The sequence below is a fragment of the Culex pipiens genome, chromosome 1 (assembly GCF_016801865.2).
Source record: "Culex pipiens pallens isolate TS chromosome 1, TS_CPP_V2, whole genome shotgun sequence".
Taxonomy (NCBI): domain Eukaryota; kingdom Metazoa; phylum Arthropoda; class Insecta; order Diptera; family Culicidae; genus Culex; species Culex pipiens.
In genome coordinates, this window is record NC_068937.1 from 112,994,713 (window position 1) to 113,010,845 (window position 16,133).

Below are 16,133 nucleotides of genomic sequence, written 5' to 3' on the forward strand. Positions count from 1 at the left end.
CAATTTTGGATAAGAAAGCAACAATTTACTTGGTTGCTGTGAGTCCTTTAAATAATTAGAAAATTTATAATACGAATTTTGGGAATTTAAAACACTTTGATTCTAAACTATATTTTTGGCCTTAGGGAAACACTTCAAATTTAAGTTAGGCCACTGCAAATATTTTTCAAAGTTTATGTCGGGGGACATAAACTACAAAACATATTTGCAACGGCCCTAATTGAAAAAAATACACTTGATATCCATTTATGGTTTTCGTGCTCAAAACTACAGGCCTACAAAAGTTCATTCGCAATTTTTTTTCACCATGTCATCTCACTAGGTTTTTTGGACAAATTTTGGATTGTTTTTGTTTAACTGCATTTGAAGAACCTTCTGGTACCAAGCCAAGTTAATGAAAAGGAAATAGTTGCAAGGAACACCAAATCTCTATGAACCAGCCATTCACACAAGTTGTAAAATTGTTATTTCGGAAAATAAACTGAATTGAATTGAATTTCACCATGCCTAACGAGTTTTATTAATTTAGGTTTGGTTTTTTAAACAAGGCCGGTGCAAATATTTTTAAAAGTTTTTGTCGCTCTCCTTTCAAAATCGGTCCGAAAAATCAGATGTTTTCAAAATCTTCCAAATTATGATGGACAGAGGCGCCGACTAGTCCAAAATGTTGGGGGGGCACGGTTGTTTTCCAAATTCGTTAGGTGAGAGTGGCGATTTGATGTTTAAGTTTATTATATATCACGAATTTTACCAATTTGAATATTACGATGTGATAACAGTTTTTTTTCATCCGGAATCCATTTTTTTTTTTTTTTTTTTGAAAGAGATAATTTATTAAAACGTGATTGAGAATGTTTATTGGGGGATTTTTTTATATGTTTGGAAGGCGAATTCCTTCTAATTGGCATATTCTCACTTATTTTCCAGAAGTAACAGTCAATAATAAAAATGATCAGGTATTTAAAATTCAACAACACAAATATTCTAAAAATGAAAACAAAAGTAAAAAGCAAAAATTTAGAACTTTAGAAATTGGAAAATACACATTAAAAAACTTTTTTTTCAAATCTGCAATTTAGAAAAATAATAACAGAAAAAAATATTCCAAAATTAAAAAAAAAAGTTTAGAAAACCCTACGGTTAAAAAAACTTATGGCTTAAAAATGTTAAGAAATCAAAAGGTGAAATTCAGAAATTTAAAAAATCAGAAATTTGGAAATTACAAAAAAAAATCAATGTTTAAAAAATCGAAAATTTTACATCAAATTATTTGTTAAGAATTTAAAAATATAAGAATTTAAGAATTTAAGAATTTCAGAATTTAAGAATTTAAGAATTTAAGAATTTAAGAATTTAAGAATTTAAGAATTTAAGAATTTAAGAATTTAAGAATTTAAGAATTTAAGAATTTAAGAATTTAAGAATTTAAGAATTTAAGAATTTAAGAATTTAAGAATTTAAGAATTTAAGAATTTAAGAATTTAAGAATTTAAGAATTTAAGAATTTAAGAATTTAAGAATTTAAGAATTTAAGAATTTAAGAATTTAAGAATTTAAGAATTTAAGAATTTAAGAATTTAAGAATTTAAGAATTTAAGAATTTAAGAATTTAAGAATTTAAGAATTAAAGAATTTAAGAATTTAAGAATTTAAGAATTTAAGAATTTAAGAATTTAAGAATTTAAGAATTTAAGAATTTAAGAATTTAAGAATTTAAGAATTTAAGAATTTAAGAATTTAAGAATTTAAGAATTTAAGAATTTAAGAATTTAAGAATTTAAGAATTTAGGAATTTAAGAATTTTAGAATTTTATTTATATTTTAGAATATTAGAATTTTAGAATTTTAGAATTTTAGAATTTTAGAATTTTAGAATTTTAGAATTTTAGAATTTTAGAATTTTAGAATTTTAGAATAACCAAAAAGATACACAAACGGTTTTTAATAAAATCAAAAAAAGCATTATGACAATTTGATACGACCAAAAATTTGCATTTTTTTGGTCAAGAAAAAAATCAAGAAAAAAATTACCTAAAATTACTCAAAAAAATATCGAATTTATCAGCATTTTTTTAAATGTAAAGTTTTCATCAAATGACCATTTTGAAAAGTGTTTCAGTTCATTTTCGCTAAATCCTGATCTACAATGGCAAATCGCAGAATGTTGCGTCTGAAAACTTGATGATTGTTTTGGCAAGAGTTTGCGTAAGTTTGCTCTTGTATACTAAGCTTGCTGGTTTTCCTACCTAGTTAGCATAAGAGAGCGCAGTAGTATAGATGAAACGTTGTCGATTTAGAAAACAACAAATGTTTTTGAACTATTTTACAGATTCGCTTACAAGAATTCTATCTAATTCCAATTCAGTTTTAAATATTATTTTCAATTATTTCTGTGATTTTTTTTGTAATATTTAAAATAAGAATATTTTTCTTCCAAAATTTCTGGGGGGGCACAATGTATGGGCTGCCCCCCCTGCCCAATTTTAAGGGGGGCAAAAAGTACCGTGCCCCCCCAGAGTCGGCGCCCCTGATGATGGACATAGAACACTTATCAACTGAAACAAATTGAAATGCATTTTCCTGTGTTTGAAACCATATTTAGCATGTCTGGGATTGACCAACAATATTCAGTAATTTCATTTGAAAAGAGCCTAAACCGAAAAAAAAGTTCTCCGATCGGGCTCAATTTTTTTCTGGGGGTTCCTTGGCTAAAATAATTAGACTAGAGCGTCCATTTTCCCGTCCCGGGAATTCCCGGGATTTCCCGAAAAAAATATTTCCCGTTTCCCGGGAAATTTCTAAATTTCCCGGGAATTCCCGAAATTCAAGCGGAAGCATACATTTTTGGTTCATTTGGAAACCTAAAAAAAATAATTAAAGCACTAAATTTTATTTTATCAAATTCAATTTACTGTTCTTTTTGAACTAATCAGTTCGTCTTAAAATTTCAAGTCAAGATTTATTTCAGATAATATTAATTTCTGAAGCATTCACAACTAGGAATAGATTTTGTTTAAAATAATTGCGATATTATGAAATGAAAATAAACAATTAAAATGTGTTATATCATTTGAAAATAAGGGACCTCTTCCCCCAAGATCAAAATTTATCTATTTTTTGCTTTTTGTTTACCATGACCAAACTGATTAACCAAATAATTAATTTGTTTAAAATTGTTTAAAAAATTACAGTTAAAAGTTGAAATTTTATAAAGCACTAGAGCTACCGAGGGCGTAAGATCAAATAAAAAACTACTTCGTATTATATTAGAAGTGCCCAAAACATGCAAACATATTTCAAATAATCGCTCCAAACATTTGAAAGCTTTGAGTAGTGATCACATAAAAATTGTATTTCAGTGAGAGCAGACCAAAAGTTGCGTCTTTCAATTACAAAAAAATGATACCTTAACATCTATAGGTCATCGCTAAAATTTTAAAGTTATCGCAGTTTTAGTGAAAAAAGTAGATTTTTTGGCGATTTCGTCATTTTCCCGTTTTTGCGCGTGGCGCGTCGAAAAACTCAGTTTATATTTTCAAAAAATCATATCTCCAAAACGTACGGTTCGACATCGCCAATTTTTTGATATGTTATGGGAAATTTTCCTAGGAATCAGATAAAAATATGTTCAGACATAGGCTCTTTGGTCCAGGCACGGTCAAAACGCCATTTTAAGTTTTCATGCGACTTTTTCAAATGGTAAGCTAGATTTTTGAAACTTCTTACAATTTTTTCCAAATAGCCAAACTCATCACCTTTCTTTTGCGTCTAAGACAGCTAAAATCGGATGAAATGGCGCGGAGATATGATTTTTCGAAAAAAAGAGGTTTTTGCGAAAAATGACGAAAATTGCAATTTTTCAGACCACCCTAACACGGCGTAGGTCACCCTAATGGCCAAACAAAAAAATACGGGTCTAATTATTTTGGCCAAGGAACCCCCAGAAAAAAAAATTGAGCCCGATCGGAGAACTTTTTTTTCGGTTTAGGCTCTTTTCAAATTGAATTGCTGTGTTTAGATTTTTTGTGAAATTCAAAATGTTGCAAAAAGTTTTTTTTTGGGCTGAAAAAAAAATACTTGGATATTTTGAAAACTAATGATTTTAATACAACTGGGCAGGTGTAAAATGCATTTTAAAACTCTTTTTTCATTAAAATGTGAATACCATTATTTGTTGTTTAATTTTTTTGGTTAACGACTATACATTTTTTAAAGGTAAAAAATGATCTGAAATTTGAAGCTTGGAAACTCAGTTGTGCTGTAAGTAGTCGTAATTACGTCAATTCCCAAACGAGTCCCTCAGTTGTACTTCATCTACACGTAAGTCCATTCCAGTGACGTACTCTTCACAAACTAATAATAGACGCACCAACCACGCCACACAACCAGCAAAGCACCTCATCAATCATAGTTGCAATTCATCCCAAAGGTCATCCCTCCTGCTTAGCTTCCTGGAGTGTGAGTTACGCGATGCTCGCAGCTCAACCCTACGGCGGAAACGTCATTCGATCCGTTCCGTCATCGCTGCACCAACCATCAAATTGGACCATCATTACGGCTGCTGCTGCAACGCAGTCAACTGCAGCTCCATAAAGGGCGAACCTGTAATCAGTCAGTCGCCGCGTTGATAACACTTGTTTTACTTTGCAGATTGTGTTGTTACATGGTTCGGCACGAACCGCTCCACCTCTCCCCATCCACACTGGATTCGACAAAGACTTTAAAATTGTGCGCTGCCGATTAGAGTGATTACATCAAACTGACTCATCGCAACTCTCAACGGGTGTGTAGTAGGGTGCCCAGAAAAAATGACCCCCTGCTCCACAAGCGGAAAACGGTTTATTGGGATATTTTAAGCATCTCTGTAAATTTTGAGCGAAATTGGTTGAGATTAACCCATTGATACCCGAGCCTAAAATTGGCGAAAACAATGTTTTTCATACAAAAATGACTATTTTAAATCGCAAATAACTTTTCAGGATCGAGTTTTACAGCTTTGGTATGTTCTACAAAGTTGTAGAGCATCAAATTTCCAATAAGAATCTCACTTTTGAGAATATTTGGATGGAAGTAGCGCACCGTGCAGACCAAACCGTAAGATACTTGGGTTTTCCATACATTTTTTCGATTTTTCCCATACAAACTTCACCTCCGAGTATCAATGGGTAAATGATGAACGATTTTGCTCATATTTGGCCCAGAGTCCTAAAATAGGTCAAGGAACAATATTCAGCTTGTGGAGCGAGGTTTTGAAAAAAAGTCCCATATTCTGGGCACCCTAGTGTGTAGGTATCAGGTAAACATCCATCGAAACAGGTTGCAAAAGTACATCCCACTCGTCGTGATTTGTTCAAGTTAGTTTTTACAGCAGTTGTTTGACGCTTTGTAACACAGACATAACGAATTAGTTGCCATTTGAAAGATAGAATCTCGTCAATTGAATGTACCAGCAGCTCTTGTTTGGAGCGAAAAGCACTCTTAAAAAGTATGTGAATATTCATTAGAATATCACCCGACGTTCACGAGGGGGTATTCCCCGTACACAGCAATAAGTTACTATGTCATCAGGTAACAAGACGGGAATGCTAATGAGTTTACTTGGAAATAAACAGGAAAAGCCATTCCTAATGAGCTTGAAAGAAATTAGATAAGAGCACTTAACTGGTGAATCCTTTGAACACTTCACGATGGATAGAGTAGATGTCCCTATTTTAGGCAACTCATTTCGGAATTTTGTCAAGAACAGCTTTACCAAGAATTGCCAGTTATGGATGATTGTATAGGCTCAGCTACGCTTCACATGATACAACATGTTGATATACCAAGCTAACTAAGTGAAAAAGCGGATGTATTTCGGGCCCAACGAGACAAATTTCGACCTGATGATGCTATCCGCGCTACAGTTTGCATACAAAGATCCAACCTAGTTATCCGGCGTCCTTCAATACCTTAAAACATTCAGCTCTCGTAATCGTTGCCAACCCGCGCGAGGTTCAGAAGGAATCTACGAGTAGCACGACTTCAAACCACATTTTAATAGCTCTAATTCATTTGTTTCAAATTTGTCGAACCCCCGACCCGGGTCATTTCTGTGGAGGACTGCAAGGAAATCCATTTGCAAACGCCACATGCAATCACACCACAACACATCGGACCAATCAATATGCAAAGAAGCAAACAGCACAACCGGCCACCGCAACGGCGTTTTATGCAAATATAGTTTGAGCTTTGCGTCGAGCTGTTCACCGTGGTAGTTTGGTGTGTGTGTTTTTGATGTCCAAACACACCTTTCGCCACTTTCGCTTGATTTGCACATGAATGCATAACAAACACACACACACTCACACTAGCGCGCAGCCAAGAAACAAAATAATGCAATCTTCGTGACGTTTGATCGATGTCTGCCCGAAGTGTGCGATTTAAAGCGTTCCACGACACGCGCGCACGACAAACGCTTTACAACCGTTTGGCGGAGACTGTGTCGAGTGTGTTCCCATGACATCGCGTTTCATCGCTAGCTTCTATTGTTTGCTCTTGTTCCCGACCCCACCCGATCTTTCTTCTAACCTACTGACTTACTCTAGAGAGAGAGAGAGTTATACCTAGAGACAGAGAGACAGATTGCGGTATTGGGTTGTGAAAAGGTCCCACGACGATTGTTCTGCCCTTAAGTGGAACGGAGCATTCAGAGCGTTGGGTGGTGGCCTTTTTTAAGTTTAAACGTGAGAACTTAGAAATACAGTCGACCGAGTTGTCAACATACAAGGGACCATCGAGGAAGAGAATCATCAGTTTAAGGAACGATGCAAAAAAACCTGACTGAAAATTTGTTTTTTCCTGACACCCAGCTAAGGGAGAGAATGGTGGCAACGTGAAAATTTTAGTATTTTAGTATTTATTTTTGTGTACATCCTTGGATCAATTTCACCCATTCTCCTTTGATTTTAGAATATAAACTGAAGTAAAAAAATATATATAATTGGCCAAAAACACATTTCAAAAATCATAACTTGCCAGCAAACTGTTTGCCCAAAAGTTACGGTTTTTGTATTCAAAAACAAATCAACAAATTTAAAAAATCCAAAAATACCAATTTTGGGGAATTGATGTTCTGTGAAAACAAAGTTAAAATTTTGTTTTTTTTTTCGTGTCCTTTTTCGTTACCGTCCAGCGTGTACTAATAGGGGGGTCTTTCTGTGTATTTTTGGATGCGTTGCATGGGAACTCGTGCATGGAGAAATTCGGACAAGTTGGTGGCTGCTTGGGAGAATTTTCAGTGCGCGTTAGATTTTCATTGAGAGCTTTATGGATACGAATGCACTTGGCTGTTCCATGATTCTAAAACGATTTGGCGTGTTCGCTCAAATATGTTTGTAAAACTTTTCTTAATTGTTATAAATAGTTGCTTCCAAAAAGCGTTTTTAACTGAAATAAAGTAATAAATAGCTCAGTTAAAAGTGAGCAAGCAAGTTCATCGACAGATTTGCAAAATAATTTGGAAGAAAATAGAACAAAATCTTTAACCTACCAAGCATACAATAATTTCCTTTACATGTTGTTTGTCCAAAAACAAAAATCAAAATAAAGCTGTCGTAATAATGTGTAATTGGTTTGAATTCTTGAGTTTTGATCGTTTATTTTTTTTTGAGAAAATTTTATAAAGTGATGTTTTTTATTTTATATTTTGTAGATTTTCATAATTTTCATCGATATTAATTTTTTCCCTCTAGTTTTTTAGGAAAATTTTGAAGAGAAACGTAAAATACAATGTTTATGGCCTAATTGTTTTGGTCAGGAAACTAGAGCACGTGATTTCAGGATTAGAATGGTCAACATCCGGAATGTTTGCCTAGTGAGAATTGAGAATAATGATTTTTTTTTTTGCTCTAATCTAATCCAATGGAACATAAGAGAAGTCATTCTAAAGAAAACTCCAGGGGAAAACTTGTGATTGGATTACGCCTCATGTTTTGATTTAGTTTTTTTATATACAAAACAAGCTAATTATAGAAAACAACAATGTAAAAAGCATTTCAGTTTTACACTTCTTGAAGAATAATAATTGCTGTAATTTGAAAGAGTTACTATTTTAATATAAATCATAAGATCAACAGTTCTCACAGCAATATTCCTAACATCATCTATTTTTTTTAATTATGTATAATAGATATTTTTTAAATATGATTGAGCTAAAAAACTTGAAAATCACTAAAAAGATTGTTTGTACAGGTAAACATTTTGGCCACGCGTCGCCTCTGCCATTTTGTATGAATGCACTCTATTTTTTTAAATAAAGTATTCATGCCAGAACAAAAAATTAAGTAAAACAATTTTTTAAATGCCTATTCAAAATATATTTTTTTCATCATGTTCAGGTTTTTCAAATTTATTCTTTTTCATAAATATAGAAAACATGCAAAAAACAAAACTAGTGATCGATTTTCTTCTGGATTCGATTGTTAAGTAAATGTCACAAGATCTTATCAAGACACTATAAGAAGACGACCTATCAATCAAATAAAAGCTTTGCAATCTTTTTAACTTATTTTGAATTTAGAATTTAGAGCAATTCTCTACGAAATCGGTCTTATTTCTTAAATTTTAATTTTTGTATTTTTCAATCCGACTGAAACTTTTATAGTGCCTTCGGTATGCCCAAAGAAGAAATTTTGCATCATTAGTTTGTCCATATATTTTTCTATACAAATTTGGCAGCAGGCTATACAAAAATGATGTATGAAAATTCAAAAATCTGTATCTTTTGAAGGAATTTTTTGATCGATTTGGTGTCTTCGGCAAAGTTGTAGGTATGGATACAGACTACACTGGAAAAAAATGATACACGTTAAAAAAAATTTGATGATTTTTTATTTAACTTTTTGTCACTAAAACTTGATTTGCAAAAAAATACACTATTTTTTTCTGTAAATGTTTTAGATTGATATCAACTTTTCAGAAATTTCGAGGTTGTGCAAAAATTTTTTGACCTGGTTATGAATTTTTGTACCAAAACTGATTCTTTCAAAAAATCGAAATATTGGTCGCAAAAATTTTTCAACTTAATTTTTCGATGTAAAATCAAATTAGCAATAAAAAGAACTTAAGTGAAATTATGATACAGTGCATCGTTTTCAGGTTCAATCCATTTTGAGGTGACTGTTTTGAAAATAGTCACAGTTTCTCATTTTTTTTAAATTAGTGCACACAGAAAAAAAAAATGTTGGTAATATTCATCAGGAAATGGTGACAGATTTTGTGTAAAAAAAAATAATAATAATTTTACCCCAGAAAATGATGAATTTTCATCAGTTATTGATGAATCTTCATCAGGTTCACATTTTAACATATTTTTCATGTAATATTACTCAAAAAAGAGGTAATATTCAACCTACCAAATGTCCAACATTCCAAAATTCAGCGTTTTTTCTGTGCACATGTTTGCCCACTTTTGAAAAAAATATTTTTGAAGAGCTGAGAAAATTCTCTATATTTTACATTCTTGAACTTTGTTGATACGACCCTTAGTTGCTGAGATATTGCCATGCAAAGGTTTAAAAACATGAAAATTGATGTTTTCTAAGTCTCACCCAAACAACCCACCATTTTCTAATGTCGATATCTCAGCAACTAATGGTCCGATTTACAATTTTAAAATTTGAAACATTCGTGATATTTTTCGATCTTTTCGAAAACAATATTTTCAATATTTTTTTATATCAAGACTAACATTTAAAAAAAACCTTTTTTTTGCAAATGAAGTTTTAGTGACAAAAAGTTAAATAAAAAATCACCACATTTTTTTTACCGTGTATCATTTTTTTCCAGTGTAGTCCGTATCCATACCTACAACTTTGCCGAAGACACTAAATCGATCAAAAAATTCCTTCAAAAGATACAGATTTTTGAATTTTCATACATCATTTTTGTATGGACAGCTGCCAAATTTGTATGGAAAATTATATGGGCAAACTAATGATGCAAAATGGCTTCTTTGGACATACCGAAGGCACCAAAAAAGTTTCAGCCGGATTGAAAAATATAAAATTTAAAATTGAAGAAAAAATACCGATTTCGTAGAGAATTGCTCTATAGATGTGGTTAACGAATGGAATGTTTTTTCGTTAGACTCTCTCCAACTGTAGAAAGTACAATAAAAATCCACGACATAATCGAACATGAATGCTTCAAAGCATAAATTATCATTATTTTGACATGGATGTGTAAGCCGTTGAATGGTACTGTTAATTAATGTCTGATTCAATAAGGTTTGCCTGAATATTCCACATTGGTATCCGTGTCCTTCAACAACGGTAATGGGTCGCGTGTGTCGATTTCCAAAAGAAGTTTTAGGAAAACCCCTTTCTGGTTTCGGAAAGTTTTTTTTATGCTTCCATAACCCAGTATGAATACAACGATAGAGAATTTCAACTCGCTCAAAATTTTGATATAGTGAAAACGCTGCTCTGGAAACGAGACCAAAACCACCGTGATATCTCCTTCCATAACAATCACCGTGGTAGATACTGCAGATCCCATGCACCACAGTTGACGACCAGTCGCGATACGTTCTCCAACCGGGGACTCCGGATCACCCAGTCCAGATGTCCGTCGCCCGGTAACGCGTAGAATACGCGTAGAAAAGAGATGATTCCACGTGGACACAACGTAGTTTACGACGCAGCTTGAGGTGGCAACCGATTGGGCAAACCAACTGACCAGGAGCAGTGCGGCTAGCATCCGTCCGGGGTAGTCCATGTTTGTAACATGACTGACCTTGCAGAGTAAACGGGGTATAGGAATTGAAGTACGTGTATGTGGTCGATTAATGACATTGCGTACACAGTAAAAATAATGTAAATTTGGAAGCTGTAATTTTGAAAGATTTAATATTACCTCTTTTATGATATAATTTTACCTCAATTTAGACTAAAATGGGACATTACACCAGAAAGAGGTAAAATTACACATTTCCAGAGGTAAAATTACACCTTTTTTCTGACATAAAAGATGTACCCCTTCTAAGATGTAATTTTACCATGATTTTTTTTTCTGTGTATCTGTTTCCCAAATGACCAGCGGACGCGCCGAATTGTCTTGACCGTTTCCGGAATACACAAGACATTGTTAATCCTGAATTTGCACACAAACCGACATCCATCAATGACACACACTCGATGTGCATAAGTAAGGTCATTTATCAGAAAAGTCAACGTGAGTTGGGTACCTAATTAGCATGCGGCTATTCTGGTCTATTATCGAAAGTGAAGGTCGCGTTTGAGGTAATAATCAGACATATCAAATTTAAGTTTGAGGGAAATTCAGCATCATTTCCACCTGATCAACCGCCGGCTACTTAATGTTGAATAGACGTTTCTCCGACAGTTATAACGTGAGTTCAACCCAATCAACGAAGGTACCCCCCAAGGCCTGCGATACAGAGAGAGGGAGATTGTCAGACCCAGCCAGCTGCAGCTCCACGTTACATAACGCCAAGATTAACCACGGCGTGGTGAGCAGCAGCAACTCTCACCGGGTTTGGCCAGGCCTGGCCCGACCTGTCTTGGCGCTGAATATGACTAAATAAATTACACGCACGTAATATCTGCAAGCAAGCAGCGGCGGCGGCAAGGCGATCTCCCTCCACTGAACCAGATATTGATAGACGGAGCGTGAGTAGGTACCTGCCTTCTCTCGCTGTATCGAAAAGAAGTTCGAAAAGTTGGTGAAAAAAAAAAACTCCAAAAAAGATCCGCGCCCGATAAAGCCGGGGGAAATTGTGCAAGCCTAATGCGCACCCCCAGTAGAAAAAGGGTGAAGAATTAGCTCATTCAAGCCTCAGTGTTAGGGCCTCTCTCCTTTTGGCAATAACCGGTAAAAGGCGCAAAAGCTGAGTGGGCTTGGTTCAGAGCTGCAATGGACAATACGCGGCCAGCGCGCGTGGAAATTTATTTGCAACTGGCGCGCAAAATCGCGCAGAAAAGAAATGGAAACGGCGAAATGTTTTCAGGTGTGCTGAGAGCCGTTACTGAGCTTGAACAATGTGCTAAACTAATGCGTGTAAGCACAAAATTGGAATTGGTTGATGTGAAATTGATCCGTTCAGAATTATGAAAGGGTGATGTCATTGAGTTATCAAAACCGTTAGAAATTTATGGACGTAAATTTAAAAAGATATTGATAAGAAACCACTTACAGTGCAACTGAAACAAACTTCAACGCGAAAAGGTAAACATCGTCGTTGATTGAGACAATCCTCCTGCCAAGTGTTATGAAAACATAATATCCACTTTCTTCGAATGTTATTTCAAAACAACCTTTCCAGCGAAACCAATCTCCGGATCTTGCCTATCACAAATCCCTTTACAGTGCCATAAACAAGTCAAATAAGCATTTTCCGTGTTGTGTAAACACAAACTTCGTTCCTCTGGCCCGAACTGAAATCACTGAAAAACGAATCCCGAAAAAAACACGTCCATTTAATTGCCCGGCCGCGACCGAGCAAAGCCAGAGCGGACACTTCCTAATAGCAGATGAAATCGACTCCCAGAAACTACTCGTATTATTAGAATGTGTGACCAAGCGTTCTGAACTCGCGGGGAACAAAACGCACCTAATGCCATGGCGCACCTCTCGCACCGCTGGCTGATTTGATACGTACCCGAGCAGACGGAAATAACTTGGGAATAACATTTTTTGTTATTTGAAAATACTAAGCCAATAACAGTTTGTGTGTGTGTGTGTGTTTGCAACCAACCAAACGGGACCACGCGGCCGCGTCTTAAAAAATGAGTTGTTTCCATGTATTTTTAGATCTACATTCTATACATGCAAATAACTCGCATAGGCATTTGGAAGGTGTTAGCTCTGCCGAGCTTCGGTGACCCATTTCTACGCTGGCTAGCCGAGCGCGAGGTACTTCAGCTTTTATATCGACAAGCCCCGCCCTGAAGAACGTTTGGACCAATAGGATTCAAACGTTATTTAGAACTTCCGAACCCTTGTCAAATGGACAAGGACCCAGCGCGTATATAGTTGATAGTAACAGTATTCCTAATTCCAGTCATAGCTCAACGCTTACAAAGCAAACACCGTGACCAGTCAGCCACGGCCGCTCCCTACTGATTTGATTTGATTTGATTTGATGGGATAACCAACAGGGCCACAAGGATGACCTATGTAGCGGTTGCCTAGAATTACAGTGGCTCAGACTTGAAAGAAGCACCTTCAAATTACTGCCGTACGAAGGGCCAAAAGGGGGTGGTTGGACGCGAACAAGCAAAATCACTCACGGTGTCCTCAGGGGAAGAGAATCTCCTTCCGACAGTAACCTCCAATAACTTCGAAAAAAGTCTGACAAAGCTGAAAAACAGGGCTCGCACCCTGTTGGGGGCCTAAAAGGGCGCGGCAGACAGCTGGAAACTGACAGAAGTCAATAAGTGCAGTAGTTAGCCAATCCTTAAGATATGTTCAATTAATACACTATTTTCCCCTTGTGACGTAGTTCTGGTCTTCCACTATCTACATCCAGTCTCCGCCACTACAGCATACTGTCCACTGCCCTGATGCTCCCTCCCCAATCCCCGGCTTTGATTCTAACTACTGATGAAAAGGAAAATCAAAGATGAGAAAAGGTCAATGCGGATGGAGAGCAAATCGAGCTCAGTATCCCCTCACAAAGACTGGTAGTAAGTGTGAAAAAGACAGCGAAAAATATGAAGAAAGACAGAAAAATGAAAAGATAGTTTGTCAATGCGGATGGATCGATGATCCCCTCACAAGGACATAAAAGAGATAGATTGTAGCAAAAGCAAAAGAAGCTCAGGAAATCAGGAATTAGAAACAGTTCAAGTGGATGGAGAGCAAATTAGATTCTCCCCTCATAATTACATCAATATAGAAAAATATTCAATAATTCATTTGAAATGAAAGAAATATTGTCTTAAATGGAATGTGTGTGTGTCAGTGTAAATGAAAGATGCTTCTGATATTCAAAAGGAAAGATCTCACCAAATCAGGAATCTTGGGCATCAGTCACGGCATCAGTCCATTTGATCGTCTCGTCAAACGTCGCCTGAAACTTCAAATGTTCATTGTTGAAATTTTCAGCTGCAGTTCCGGTAGCACATATGGTTCTGCATGATCGACTGCTAGCAGCGCCCGTTAGATGGTTACACTCGGCAATTTCTCCTGCTGCTTGGCATTTTGGCCGTGATCTGCAGTTATGCAAATGGAAAGCAGTTCTTGTAACGGGACTGCTTAAACCAATCCTAAAACACATGCTGCTTTCACTGAATTCGGGCTACATCAAGCTAGGACCACAAAATTACTTCGCCGATGGTCACTCTGTATTTTTTCAGTTTTTTCTTCCTTTCCACTGACGACAAACGGTAAAAGTCCCATGTTTTTTTTTTTAATTTCATCAAAACTATCACAAATTCTCGTTATGGATGACCACCAGAACAGAATAAAAAATTCCCGTAAATTCACTGATTTTACATCACATAGGGGAACTATACCCTTTCTCAGCCTATTTCTATTATCGGCCTATCAGCACTTTGATCATGAATTACAGCTTTCATAAAGTGTTTTTGACTGTTCCAAAGTAATAAATAGCTCAAAGAAAAGTGAGCAAGCAACTCTACATAGTTGATACATCTGAAAATGTCGATTTAATAGCGGAAAACGGCAAAAGTGATGAGAATTGGTTGAACGGCTTAGAGTGATTAAAATGGGTATATTTCCCCTACATAATACCCTAATCCTATCTATTAAACATATTTAATTCGCACAAACGATCAATATCCAAGAACCCGCGGTAATTCTCACTATGGCGACCTTGCCTTCCCTCCACGGTTAGAGCGTCCCACAAGCCCCATGTTTGCTTCTCTCCTCCAACGAACTCATTCTAGCGGGTGCCGAGCCAAGCTTGTTTCCCTGGCACGCGTAACAAGTAGCAGGCAAATGTCAAGACCTGCGCGAGAGATTGTAAACAACCATTCCAAACTGGACCTTGGAGTCGGTCTTGGGTGCTCCAAGGGGTAAAGAAGTATGGGCAGATGCAGCTCGAATCTTGTCGAATCGAATGTCCGTTTAGTGGACTTCTTCTCGGTGACGATCCGGGTTTCCCCCCCGGCGCTGTTAAAAATAGACAATTTTCAGAGCAACAGCAGCAGCAACACTCCGGCTATTTAGCGCTAGCGCTGATGGATTTTCAGACATATTTTTCTTTCCCAACTCCCCTGTTTTGTCGTCGTCGTCGTACGAGACTCTGGTCCCATCTCGCTCTGGCCAACGGCGGGACCATCTCGGACGAAACCGATCTGTCAACTTGTATCTCTTCTTTCCCTCCGCGTTCGTGTCAAAGATTCCAATTGTGCAAGCTTACCAGATTTTCGTCCCGGATGCAGCAGAAGCTCCCAGAATAAATCAGCTTCTAGTCCAAACTCCGGTATTCTCCTTGGATGGCTTCCCACACGGCAGCAGCAGGTTCTCAACTCAAGGCAACACACAAACCCACACACACTAGCAAACTTGGGATACTCAAGAATCTTCCTCTTGCCCGTCCCTCCGTGGAACCACTTCTCCCTTCCGCGCTTGCAGCTGGAACTTCTACGGCGCACCAACTCGTTGCCACTTTTGACAGGTCTTCCGAAACTCGCCAAAAACTTTTCACGCACTTACTTTCTTCGAAAACCCCTTGCTCACTAACACCCACAGTAGGCCGGAACAACACACACGTTTGTCATCCGGAAACAATCCCCCCGGAGCAGCAGAACTGGTTCCAAAAAGCAGCAGCAAAACGCGAAAACGGTGAACGCGCGACCAACGACCGCGACTACGACGCGAGATTGTAAAACGCAAACTGGCAGCCAGCAGCAGAAATCGAGACTCGGCGAGCAGTGGTGCTAGTGCGATGACGGTTGTTGGGCTGACACTGCTGACGGGTCGCACCAAAACCGCGTAGTAAAAACTAATATTTTTGAATGATTTTTAATAATGTTGTTTCATACCAATTTTGCATCAATGCATATGTTTTGGATCAAAACTGATGTTTCTTCTAAGCACCCTTTCTCCACTTTGGTACTAATAATAGTGTGTAGCTTATGGACGACCCCTTGCAGCCAAGGTTTTGT

The 16,133-nt window shown here is 36.7% G+C and overlaps 1 protein-coding gene across 2 annotated transcripts in view; it reads right to left on the reverse strand.

The window, feature by feature from the left end:
- Positions 1-15,880, reverse strand: part of LOC120432530 (E3 ubiquitin-protein ligase RNF19B-like) — a 117,912-nt gene extending 102,032 nt beyond the window's left edge. Inside the window, exon 1 of one of the 2 annotated variants that reach the window (XM_052706810.1) lies at positions 15,386-15,880. The gene's annotated coding sequence lies outside the window, so the exon portion shown is untranslated. The remainder of the gene's footprint in view (positions 1-15,385) is intronic. The other variant, XM_052706811.1, reaches the window with a different exon arrangement.
- Positions 15,881-16,133: the final 253 nt, after the last annotated feature.